This window comes from Mya arenaria, chromosome 10 (assembly GCF_026914265.1).
Source record: "Mya arenaria isolate MELC-2E11 chromosome 10, ASM2691426v1".
In the NCBI taxonomy this organism is placed as follows: Eukaryota; Metazoa; Mollusca; class Bivalvia; order Myida; family Myidae; genus Mya; species Mya arenaria.
Window position 1 is genome coordinate 48,750,196 of NC_069131.1, and position 11,625 is coordinate 48,761,820.

General features: G+C 33.8%; 1 pseudogene; it reads right to left on the reverse strand.

Moving 5' to 3' along the window:
- Nucleotides 1–2,299: 2,299 nt before the first annotated feature.
- On the reverse strand, nucleotides 2,300–7,716 carry LOC128204766 (uncharacterized; annotated as a pseudogene).
- Between the last annotated feature and the right edge of the window lie 3,909 nt (nucleotides 7,717–11,625).

Below are 11,625 nucleotides of genomic sequence, written 5' to 3' on the forward strand. Positions count from 1 at the left end.
GTAAGAGTGTATGTGTTTTCCTACATATATATTGACAATTTCATATAAGGTAAAGTAGCTAGCTTGAACAGGAATGTCTGCACACAGGAAAGATTACGGAATCAGGATCATATCTGCTTTCTAGCTTAATGAGAGCAACTTTTAATTCTTGTTTCCCTTCGCTCCCCATCTCGTAACTTCTACAAAAGTCCCTACTGAAAGCAGATTGGATTTGTTGTCTTTGTTTTTCGGCGATGGTTTCTGGTTTACTAGTTAACTCTTGTTTCCGGTCTCAAACCTTGCTTAAACTCCGTTTGAAATTGAATTGCAAATATATTAAAATAATTTTATGTAAAATGTAGTTCCAACAGAAGTAGCTTGCTGTTATCAAGTTAAACAATAATCCTGTGTGTAAAGTCTGAGAAACTTGTTGTTTGATAATAATAAATCGTCGTCTCCTTTTTACAAAACACTCTAAATGAATATATGATATATTTATCTGATCTAACCTGTATTTGAAGAATAAATCAGTCATTAAACCGATATCCCTCTTTCCTATTTGAAAATGCACAATTTTTAGGTTTGTGTCGTTTTTGTACATGGGCCTCAGATGTTCTTGATTTATTTTATTAACTCCGATAATGGCTTACTATTGTATGTCTTCCTATATGCAGCATATAAATGGCCTATTTAGTTTGGACATCCGTTGGTATATAACAATTTATTTGCACAAAATGGGCGTATGAAGATCAGCATTTTGATTAATTTTAAGATTATTTCGGCTTTAAAAAGTAGGTTGTAATCAAATTGCGGTACGTGACGACACATGGTTCAAATACATCAGTAATCTAATTGAATAACAGGAATCAACATAAAACTCAAATTGCATATCACTAAAACTAAAACAACTGGTAGAAAGGAACAGATATGTACAAATACAATATATACTTAATACATTTCACAATGTTTGTAATATTTAAATTTCTTTATCACAGTTTTTTTTTATCACAGGTTTTATACATTTGACTACCACATTTGGGAAAACATGTATATCAAACAATATATATATAATATAGATCGTTTATTTATTCCATGTCTTTGATATTTCATAAACACTAAAGTTTAGCGATTACAACATAACATTACATACTTAACTGGCGATGACTGTCGATTGGTCGATGGAATGTTCTTGCACACCAAGAACACCTGGCATTTCTAGTGAATCAGGTGAAAAAGCGCCACTTTTTAATTCATTTAATGTGTAGTCTATGGAAGGTAAAGAATGATATTTCAATAGAGCTCGAGTAAAAACATGTATACATGAAATTAAATCACAAAATCAAAATAAGTAATCGTTAATAACGCTCTTTATAGAGGAACTGTTTGACGTCAATCTTGATTTAAAATTTCTACGCATCATGAAGATTTAAGGTACGCAAGAAAAAATATCAATTATGTTTTTTCGTACCAATTAAAAACATCCGACCCTCGGGCACGCTACATGGCCAGTTATTGGCTATCCTCGTTACCGGCTTACTTGCGTGCCATTTGGTCGGATATTCCGATCCGCACCGTAAACACATGATATATATCATCATTCCAGAGTTTCTTACTACCAATCGACGAGCAAATCAAATCAATGTGACGTATTTGCAAAAACAGTCTTCAAAACACACAGTTTAATACGTTATTGCGTCTTGTAAACACCAAAGTAACAGCGTTATAAATGAGTTTTAAAACCTCTTTACAGGCTTAATCTTTCATCACCTTTCACAAAACAAAAGCCATATGCACTTACGTTTTGAGTCTAAGTTTGAGACACATGCTCTTTGATGTATGCATGTTTTAAATAGTTAAATGTCCCTCTCATTGTAGAACAGGTGATTGATAACAGGTACAGCACATTTTACCATTGTTGCTCTGGTCAGATCGATTTTGCGAATAAATCTGCAGTTCTTGATCCATGCGTAAGGAAGGTCTCAAGTGTAGACTCAGAAAAGCAAATTCTTAAAATATACAGTAGTTTTCACTATCAATTTTCATATAAAGGTATCTTAACAATGAAGTTTTCAGTTTTAATTCTTGATTCTCGACTAGGACTCGAGGCCGTTCGTAATATTATCACACTTAAACACAAGACATTAGTGAATATGAGGCCTGGAAACATAAAACAAACTTCATTTGACTTACATTACATCATTGCAGCATTTCAATGAAAAGTTAAGTTTAATAAATACCCACACTATACATCCAAGAATATCCAAGATTGCACTTAAAATAATTCGAACAAACAATCTTCTGTATTTTGTCGCCGCTAGATTCAGAAGACCGACTTGCATAATTCCGCATCAACAAATTCTGGAAACAAAATCAATCAGGTGGGGTTAACACCTTAATATCATTTTATAACGTCATTTACATACTTTTTTATGGTCATCAAATTCGGCCTGCCAATCCTTTACTTGGAGGGAGTGAAAACTCCTTTTCATGTATCATAGTTAAGTTAAAATGTCTTGTTTTATTTGATTAAATGAAAAGTTCTTTATTAAAAATCCGTCTACATCCAAACTAAAATAATCCTTGAAGTTCGTGAATTTGAATACTATTATCATGTTTGCAGCACTGCGTTTGAATGCATTTTAATGTTGTTTTTATTTAAATTATTTAAATATATCCCTGGTAAAATATACCCTGCTCCGAGGCATACAAAAAGTAAAATGTTTAAAGAAATGGTTTTACAGCGATTGTGAAACAAGTAACAACATTATATTTATTTTCATACTGGCTCGATGCAACGCGAGTGTGTGATGTTGTGTTCATGAAGTATGCATGCCATCAATTAGATAAGACAGACAACTGGATGTTTCCAATGTCTTAAAATACACTTTTGCTATATGACGAGATGCCTTTAAAAATAATAATTTACAATTTAGGGACCAATATGTTTCGTCTCAGGTAAAATAAAGTATTTGCTTTGTTCTGTTCCTTACTCAAGCGATATTAAGTATTTTCAACAAACCACTGATAACAGTTAAACAGTTAAACGACCCCAAAAACATTAAATACTGTATTGATCTACACCTTGATAGTCTGTTTTCCCATCGTGGTTTTTATCCGCTCGGCCGATGATGTCCGCAATCTCACGCTCCGTGAAATGGTCATCAGCACCTGTCAGCGCGTGTCAAAGTTCGGCTGCTGTGATGCATCCATCGTTGTTCGTATCCAACACCTTAACCAGACGACACATGTGTTAGGTGCAGACAAACGAAGAGAATCGAATAAAGTAAGGTAGGAGCACATAGTTAATGAGTAACATGTATGCGCAGACTACAAACAATCCGAACTGATGTAAAACGTGTTTAGGAGCAGACAAATATATGATAAAAATACGTAAGGAGCGTACATCAAGTGTGTAGCATGTATGCGCGGATTACGAACAATTAAGAACAGATGGCAGACTTCTCAGGTCACGACACACCAATAATGCAACAAAAATTGTAAGGACCGGATATTAAGGCTGTTACACGAATGTATGCTTAAAATATGAGCATAATAATGTTGTAAAGGTTATGAAACATTATTTAATCGTAAGATTAGTTTGTTAGAAAAAGATATAAAATTGTTTCATGGTTGTTTAAGCAAAGGGCATATCAAGGTGCAAAGTGAATAGGGTAAGAGTAGTTTGCAAACAGGATGGGATTGAGTTAAGTAAAAGTCCCAAACTATGTACGTCATGAGGAATATTCCATCCACTGATTGCACGTTGCAAAAACATACTTTTTAGTTGCTTTTTGCTAACTGGTTATTTTCAAACACTATCTAAATGAAACCAGAAGACAAATGAAAAAACGTTTAAAAATAAGTGTAATTCAAGTTGCATGGGGATCTAATATGTGAGTAGTTTTACCTGAAACGCCGTCTTTATGCGCTCCATTTCGAAATCAACCTTGATCATCTTCGAACGCAATACATTGAAGTATTTCTCAAATCGATATAACCATCATCTGCAAGAGGAAAATCGTCTTCTTTGGTAATACAAATAGTTAATACAGGAGATACTTTGGTTAAGTTATTATTTAAATCTCAAAAATACCTCTAAAGGAGAGTTTTGTGGCATTAGTGATATATTACACATTTAAAAGTTGTCGTTTAATTTATAGCTGTGTCATAATACGGTCAGACTAAATTAACCCTTATTTTGAAGAGCCAAAAACGACATTTATGTTTATTTGAAAACAAAAGTTGGCGAGAATGTTGTTGTTGTTGCTTTTTTTCAAATAAAAGCGCTCAATAATAATATCGTACCCAACCCAGCGTGTCTTTACAGGACGATAATTCGAATTCTCAATTTTTACCGAGTTATTTAATGAAAATAAAGTGCGACGGCTTATACATTTAAAATATAAATTTCTGGTACCTTTAGACAATTTTAAGAAGCAAATAGGTTTATACAATATCTGTACGAGTTTTTTTCCTAGACGTAGAGAGAGAGAGAGAGAGAGAGAGAGAGAGAGAGAGAGAGAGAGAGAGAGCAGGATTCGATGTGATATTCATGCGACACCATACAGGTACTGGGTCTCGGGCTTTAATTCGGTCGCTGTCAAAAACTAGACCGTACATAACCCGGACCACTCTAATGTTGCGCTCTTCCATCACAGAACGCTTAACATTTTCACGATCATTTTATGAGACGAACAATTACACATTATTGAAAATTGAGCTTTTTCCATGGGGCTCATATATTTAGGTAGGAGGAGTGATGTACCATTCTCGTCATGTTCTTTCATGACATTCTCCAACTCTCCTTTGGTCGGGTTAAAGCCCGCCAGTCGGTACGCCCGCGCTATTTCTGTTTTAGAGATCCGTCCGTCCCCGTTCTCGACAAAAACTGAGAATGACTGTAGGATTACTGAAAATAATGTAAATTGAAAATAGACACGTTCGTATAACCTTGAAGTCGGAAATGCTAGATCCAAGGAGACTAACTGCCAATTAAGTAGTGCTGTGGTTCAGTCGGAAAATGACAAATAACTGGAAAAAAACATTCTGTAAAAGTAAAACGCGAGAGCCCTTTCCTTCTTTATTTGTTCAAGTCATTGTTTTCGCAAGACAGACAAGTGACTTTAGGTTGGAGAACATGTTTCCAGCACTGATCACATGACCGAAACTAACATATATCATGAGTTCCGATGCGTTATAAAAATTGTTTATTGCCCAATGGTTATAGTAGGAGCACGAAATTATAACAATACTGGTTTCCCAAGCTAATCCCCCGGTAAAAGCAAAATTTTACCGGTTTAATATGCACACGTTACTTATGAAACAACAGAATCATTGATCCGCTTCATTAAATTCAATAGCTTGAATTTCACCTTTTATTTGTACCGCAATGAGGAACCCCAGCTATGTGAACTCCGGGCTACATGTATTGTCAAATGCTTTTTTCTATCAAATTGCAATTTGTAATGACCACCATTCTATAGCGTGTTAGCCTTTTAACTTTAATTCTTTCTTGGAACCTTACATTTGACTTGATCCTCCCTTAGTGACTGGTCTTTCAGAAGGCAGTCCTCCACTCGCCGGCGATTATAATAAAAAAAAACACTTCCTAATTTAAAAGGCACACCATTATATGCATGCCTGTTTTATCTTTTTCTGATGCATGGTCGTTTTGGTTCCACATCGAACTGAACTTTCATCGCATACAGACATAAACGTTTCTTCAAAAAAAAGCGATTCGAAAATCGAATTTTGCAATTAACAGTTGTGTTTATGATGATCATGATAAAAATTAGTATTAATTTGTAACTGCACGTTTGACGGCTTTGTTAACAATACTATAAACGAACGTTAACGCTTGAAGGAATTTGAATGCAACGTGTTTAATTATGTAAATATGTATTGAAATGCAATCAAAGTACACCATCAGTTATGAAATATGTCGAATTTTGGCAATATCAAACAATTTGAAAGTATCTTGCAGAATGATGTATTTATATTGTAAATTAGGTGAAATTTTATATTGTAAATTAGGCGACTGTTTATTATATTTATCAAATATCTGTATATTTCAAAAACGATTGTAAGTATTACCTATGATGTTTTATTTATGTGCCATTTAAAAAGATGACAGAACTTGTTGATCGTCTTTTTCGAAAATTTCCATTTTGAAAACCATATAAGACACTTGTATAAAATGCTAAATTCATCAGTGTATGTTCTCATACAGTGGCGGATCCGTGGTCTAGAGGTCACATATTTGACTGTCAATCCAGGTATCACAGGTTCGATAAAAAGCAGCTTTGGCAGTTGATGGTCGATCCCTCATATAAATAAATGCCACATGATGACGTTATTCAAAGTGAATTCGAAATATTAAAACTGACTGTATAATAAAGACTTGTGGATCTGTAATCACCATTTTGTTTTGCTTATGTTGTTGTGGTGTCACTATTGTTTGGGTCGTTTATATATGGTGGTGTTGTCACTTTTTCGGAAGAAACGGCACATAACGGGGCAAAATTCAAAACGAGGCAGGGCTGAAATCAACAAGTGGCAGGGCGAATACCACTGTGACAATTTAATTAGGTACTACCCATCCTAAACGATTTATTGCCTGTTGAAAAGGAAGTGCGATATATTTATTTGAGGATTAAACAAACACCAAGGGCAATCAAGGGATTAAGAAAACATCGACATGGCATGTTTGTAAAACGATCTGCCAATAAGCTTTCAAACTTGTACCACACTTACAGACTATATGAAGCAATAATCGTACAGTTATACATTAATCCTGCATAGCAATGTCCATGCTCTCCACGAGATCCTCGTGGGTATAACTGTAAGTTATGTGACGTCACACAGTGTGACTCTTTAATCTGAAGCCGATAGAATGTGTCTATTCAGTTCAGTGCATGTATAAAATGGTGTTTTAATTAACTTCATGAAGGATTTACACTAATAGGCGTAATAAATAAGTTTATGACCATTGATTACTATGGATAAATTAATAAGTGGTAAAAAGCAAACATGAAGAAAAAAGGCAGGTTAAACAAACATGTAAATAAAATGTAAAAATGATAATTTTCTATGTATTCGGAGAGCGAAACAAATAATTAATCTATGGTGTCCGACCTCTTGTGAATTACGGTATTCAATATTATTTTGCATAATAAATTGAATTAAACAATAATCAAACTTACATATAAAAAGCAAAGTTGGGCACTGTCAAAATATTTTTTGCATAACAGAACTTTTCATTCTCGACAGTATGGTTGTATGGTTTTAAAGATAACCATCGCCATTTTCACGAAAAAAAAATTTTTGTCACTGTCAACAAACATGGTGGCTGAAAATGCCGGACGATTTTGACATTTTTTCTATGCGTCTTTTAACCAAAAATATAGATTAAAAGTTTTTTTCTCGGATTTTTCACAGATTTTTTTCCCTGCGTCTAATACCCCCTATCGTCTTATACCCAGTCATTTACGGTAAGCAAAAAAGCTTAATAACCATGTGGCGCATTTTTGCCACGCCACTTTGCGCATTTTGGTACCGGCACTTGGTGCATTTTCGTACCGGCACTTGGCGCATTTTTATACCGGCACTTAGCGCATTATTGTACCGGCACTTGGCGCATTTTCGTACCAGCACTGAGCGCATTATTGTACCGGCACTTAGTGCATTTTCATACCGGCACTTGGCACGTTTCTGTACCGGCACTTGACACGTTTTCATACCGGCACTAGGCACATTATCGTACCGGCACGTGGTGCATTTTCATACCAAAGGGCTGTTTGTGCTTTCTCGTAATTTTGTTAAAACGCAAAATGGAACCAATCAGCCACCATATTTTGAACGTTATATACATAGATAGTTATATAGCTAAGTGAAAATGAAATCGTTTTGTTTTTTCATAATTTTTCAATATATTTTATACCGTTAAACGTAAACTTAAGTTAATCTGACGATTAGCGTAACTAGGGTATATTCAGTCTTATCAAAAAAAATAAAATGAAAAATATACCTCGATTGTTTACCAATCAATTTGAATTTGTAGTACAGATAGTTAAAGCGGGTCCGACGACCGCCGGCAACATCCATATCCGTCGAGAATGTGGCTAGGATTATTCCGAGACACTTAACAATTGATCACTTGAAACTTGAAACGAACTGTTTATTTCTCGCTGTTAATGCTAGTCTCAAGTGATATTGACAGTTAAAGTAGGCAACACTTTTGTGGACGTTCTAAAAAATAATACACCTTAACGTTCCTTATGTTCGACTCAATAGGTTGGTATTTATGTGTAAGTAAAATAAAGCTTTTTTATGCAATGAGATAATGTCTACTCAAACACAAGTTTTATTTTAACTCCATCTAGTACTTAAGGCTTTAAAAGAGTGTCAGGCGATAGAAGAGCTTCTTTTTGTTAGAAGCTCCAAATATTGGTTGAAATCTGCCTCAGGCAACAATGTCTTTAATTCGGTATTTGTACTAAAATATAAAGCAACAGGGGAGTAAACAAATCTAGATCTATTCTTGATTGTTTGCCAGATTACAATCGAGGTAGAAGGGCGTGCATTCATGTTGATATAATTGTTATTTGAACGATCGTTATCATTCTGATAGGTTGTTCTGTTTTTTTTTATCTTAAGATAATGCACTGTTTTTAATTTCAAGCCGTTTGTTTAGATCATACAGTCATATGATTAAAGATTGATGGACTTGATATTTAAAATAGTATGCAAGTATATACTACTGTTACTTCTATTTACTTGTGTTTTTATGATGCAATACTTGGCCAAATTTCAACTTGGCAGAATGTTATAGAACGATGCAACGCTGAAAGTTTGGCTAAGGATTGTACACAATATGGATGATGTCCGAATAGAGCGCTTACAGATTCCTTTTACACCACATAGTATATACACAATGATAATGCTATGCAACTTCTAATTCGCCCAAATCATGTAATAAGTAATGTTCGTTGCAAATACAATAATATTTTATGGCAAGTAATTTGGTCAATATGAATTATCTGACTTACCTGTGGTAAATAGATTTCCGCCGCAGAAGAGCATTTGGTTTTATACTCATGACATATAATTACCAACTTATTTAATCTGATTGTATATGCAATGTCTTTATGTACATGTAGTCAGCTAAGTATAAAGAAAAACTATTATTTTGACTCCGAGAAGGCAATAATATCATGAAACCTAACAATATCGTTTAATATTAAGTACTATTTAAAAGCTACGTTTGAATTTCAATGTTGTTAACTTAAGTATGTGGCAGATATGACTTCAATGTAACAATGAGTGACATTTTGAGGGTTGACATTGTTATAGGTTATAACAAATCCAATGGAGTTACGTTAACTATAAGTTAAAGTTTATATTATTCATGAAGTATATCTTACAATTAATAAAACTGAAAGTACAACATTTTATAGGACTCACCTACATATTTTAGGCTGGCAACGATGTGTTGAAGCTTTGATGATTCTAATCTTTCTTATTGTACTTACGTTTATGAACAAACGCCAAACAACAACTGGCAAAATATTCTTTAAAATGAATTTTGTAAATCCAACCTTAAAAAATAATAGTGTTTGTAACAAATGTGTCATATTTCTAAATAACTATTAACAATAGAGCCTATAAACATATAAAAGAGTCCGTTCAACAGATCTCAGAGCTTTCTGTGTCTTTATAGTTCATCATTTCAAACAGATCTCGTGATTTTCCCTTAATTCGGACAAGACAAAACCTTACTTTGTTTCCTTCTCCCTCTTCATCCAATCTACTTTCTATTCTTTTCTAATACCTTTGCATTAATTTAAAACGAAAGAATGTTATTGAAAGTAAAACAGTAAAACAGTCAGTAATTTGCAATGACAACAAGTTACTAGAAATGAATAATGACGACATAATGTTAACAAATAAAAATGATGGAAAAGAAAAAAACAACAGAAGAACATTGTTGGGTCCATAAAAAATCGATTGATCAACAAGAGTCAGTCAAAAATCAGTTTTATTCAGAGTAACATAAATATCAGCAAACAATTCTAAAACTATGTAAAATGCATACCAAGTAACACGGTAAAAATGAGAGAAAAAGAGTAATCAAAAATTGTATACATGTTTTTCACGACATTGTACATCAGTGCCTATGAATACAATTGCATGCGTCCACGGCAGAAGGCATTTAACTATGCTTTGTATAGAAGTCTAACAACATGATATATTTTCTAGTTTTTACTCTTGCCTTGTGCTCCTGAAGGATAACTTTTAAGTTTTGAACTTCTGGGCTTTTCCTTACAGTATTGATTGTATTATTGAGTCTAAACCACAAATTCGTAACGGTAGTGGTTATGGATCTTATGCTCAAGTATGGAGTGGTTTCCATTAATGTCTTCGAAAATAAGATCAGTAGGATTTTATCCCCTTTTTCAATTACACTACTACTACAAACACCGCCACCACCACTACCACACTACTACCACAACTACTACCACCACTATTAACACTGCAACTACCACTACAAAAACAACAACAACAACAACAACTACTACTACTGCTACTACTACTAACGTAAACAATAACAACACTTCTACTAATACTTATAATAATAATGGGTATATGGAATATTTTAGATCAATAAAAGGCTACTATCAATATTCGTATTTGGATACCTATTACTAAATATATCATATCATCTACGAGTGATGTTCGAAGGATAACCGCTGTATAGTAATCATGATTTTATAACAGTTAGTTCCCTTCAGTGGTTTAAATGATTCATTAAACTCGCAGCTGATAGACAAATATATAGTAAATCTGCTCACGTATGTAATTATATTGACGGGTCATCGAATCAACAACATCTTATAACAAAATGAAATTCATCCACAAGATGTTATTCACAAAGCAGGTGTAGCTTTTTGTATTAACAATAAGCCTAATTTCGGAATAAGAAGGCTGCTGAACCCAAACTATTTAGTTTTCATTTGAAAGGGTTTTGTGTGCTAAACGTCGTTTAACGTTTGTTGCCTTCAAAGATTACAGAATATGTCATGTACGTCTGAAACCATTTAAAATACAGAGCGTATATACAAAAGGTAGGTACAAATTTTATGTAAGAGGGAAGTATTTTAAAATGTTACCAAAATTTGACATTAGTGTCAATGGAGGTAGAACACTAAATGTTTGACAATAGGAAAACAAAAACAAGATCTAAATGGGTAAAGCTGACTTCAACCTCAACATAGAATATCCTTCATATCTGCTTTTATTGTTCTAAACAATTTACTTTCATTTGACGTTTTATATTAAGGATATCTCTTTCTTTTCATTTTTAACCATCATAACAAAACCAACACCACTTCAATTGTGTGAGTTATTTGTAAGTTCGATCCCCAATTATGCAACCTCAGTTTGTTTGTGTGTTGTTTTTTTGTTGTTTTTTTTTGGGGGGGGGGCAGAGAATAAGGGCGCTTTACTGAATATATTTACAGATAGGTGCTCATTTGTTCAAAGTTCATGAATCTAATAATATTTTACTAATTTTCGGTACCCGTAATACGTGGATTTAAGCTAGGAACGCCTCACAACTTCAGCATCTAACGTAAAATGTTTATTTGA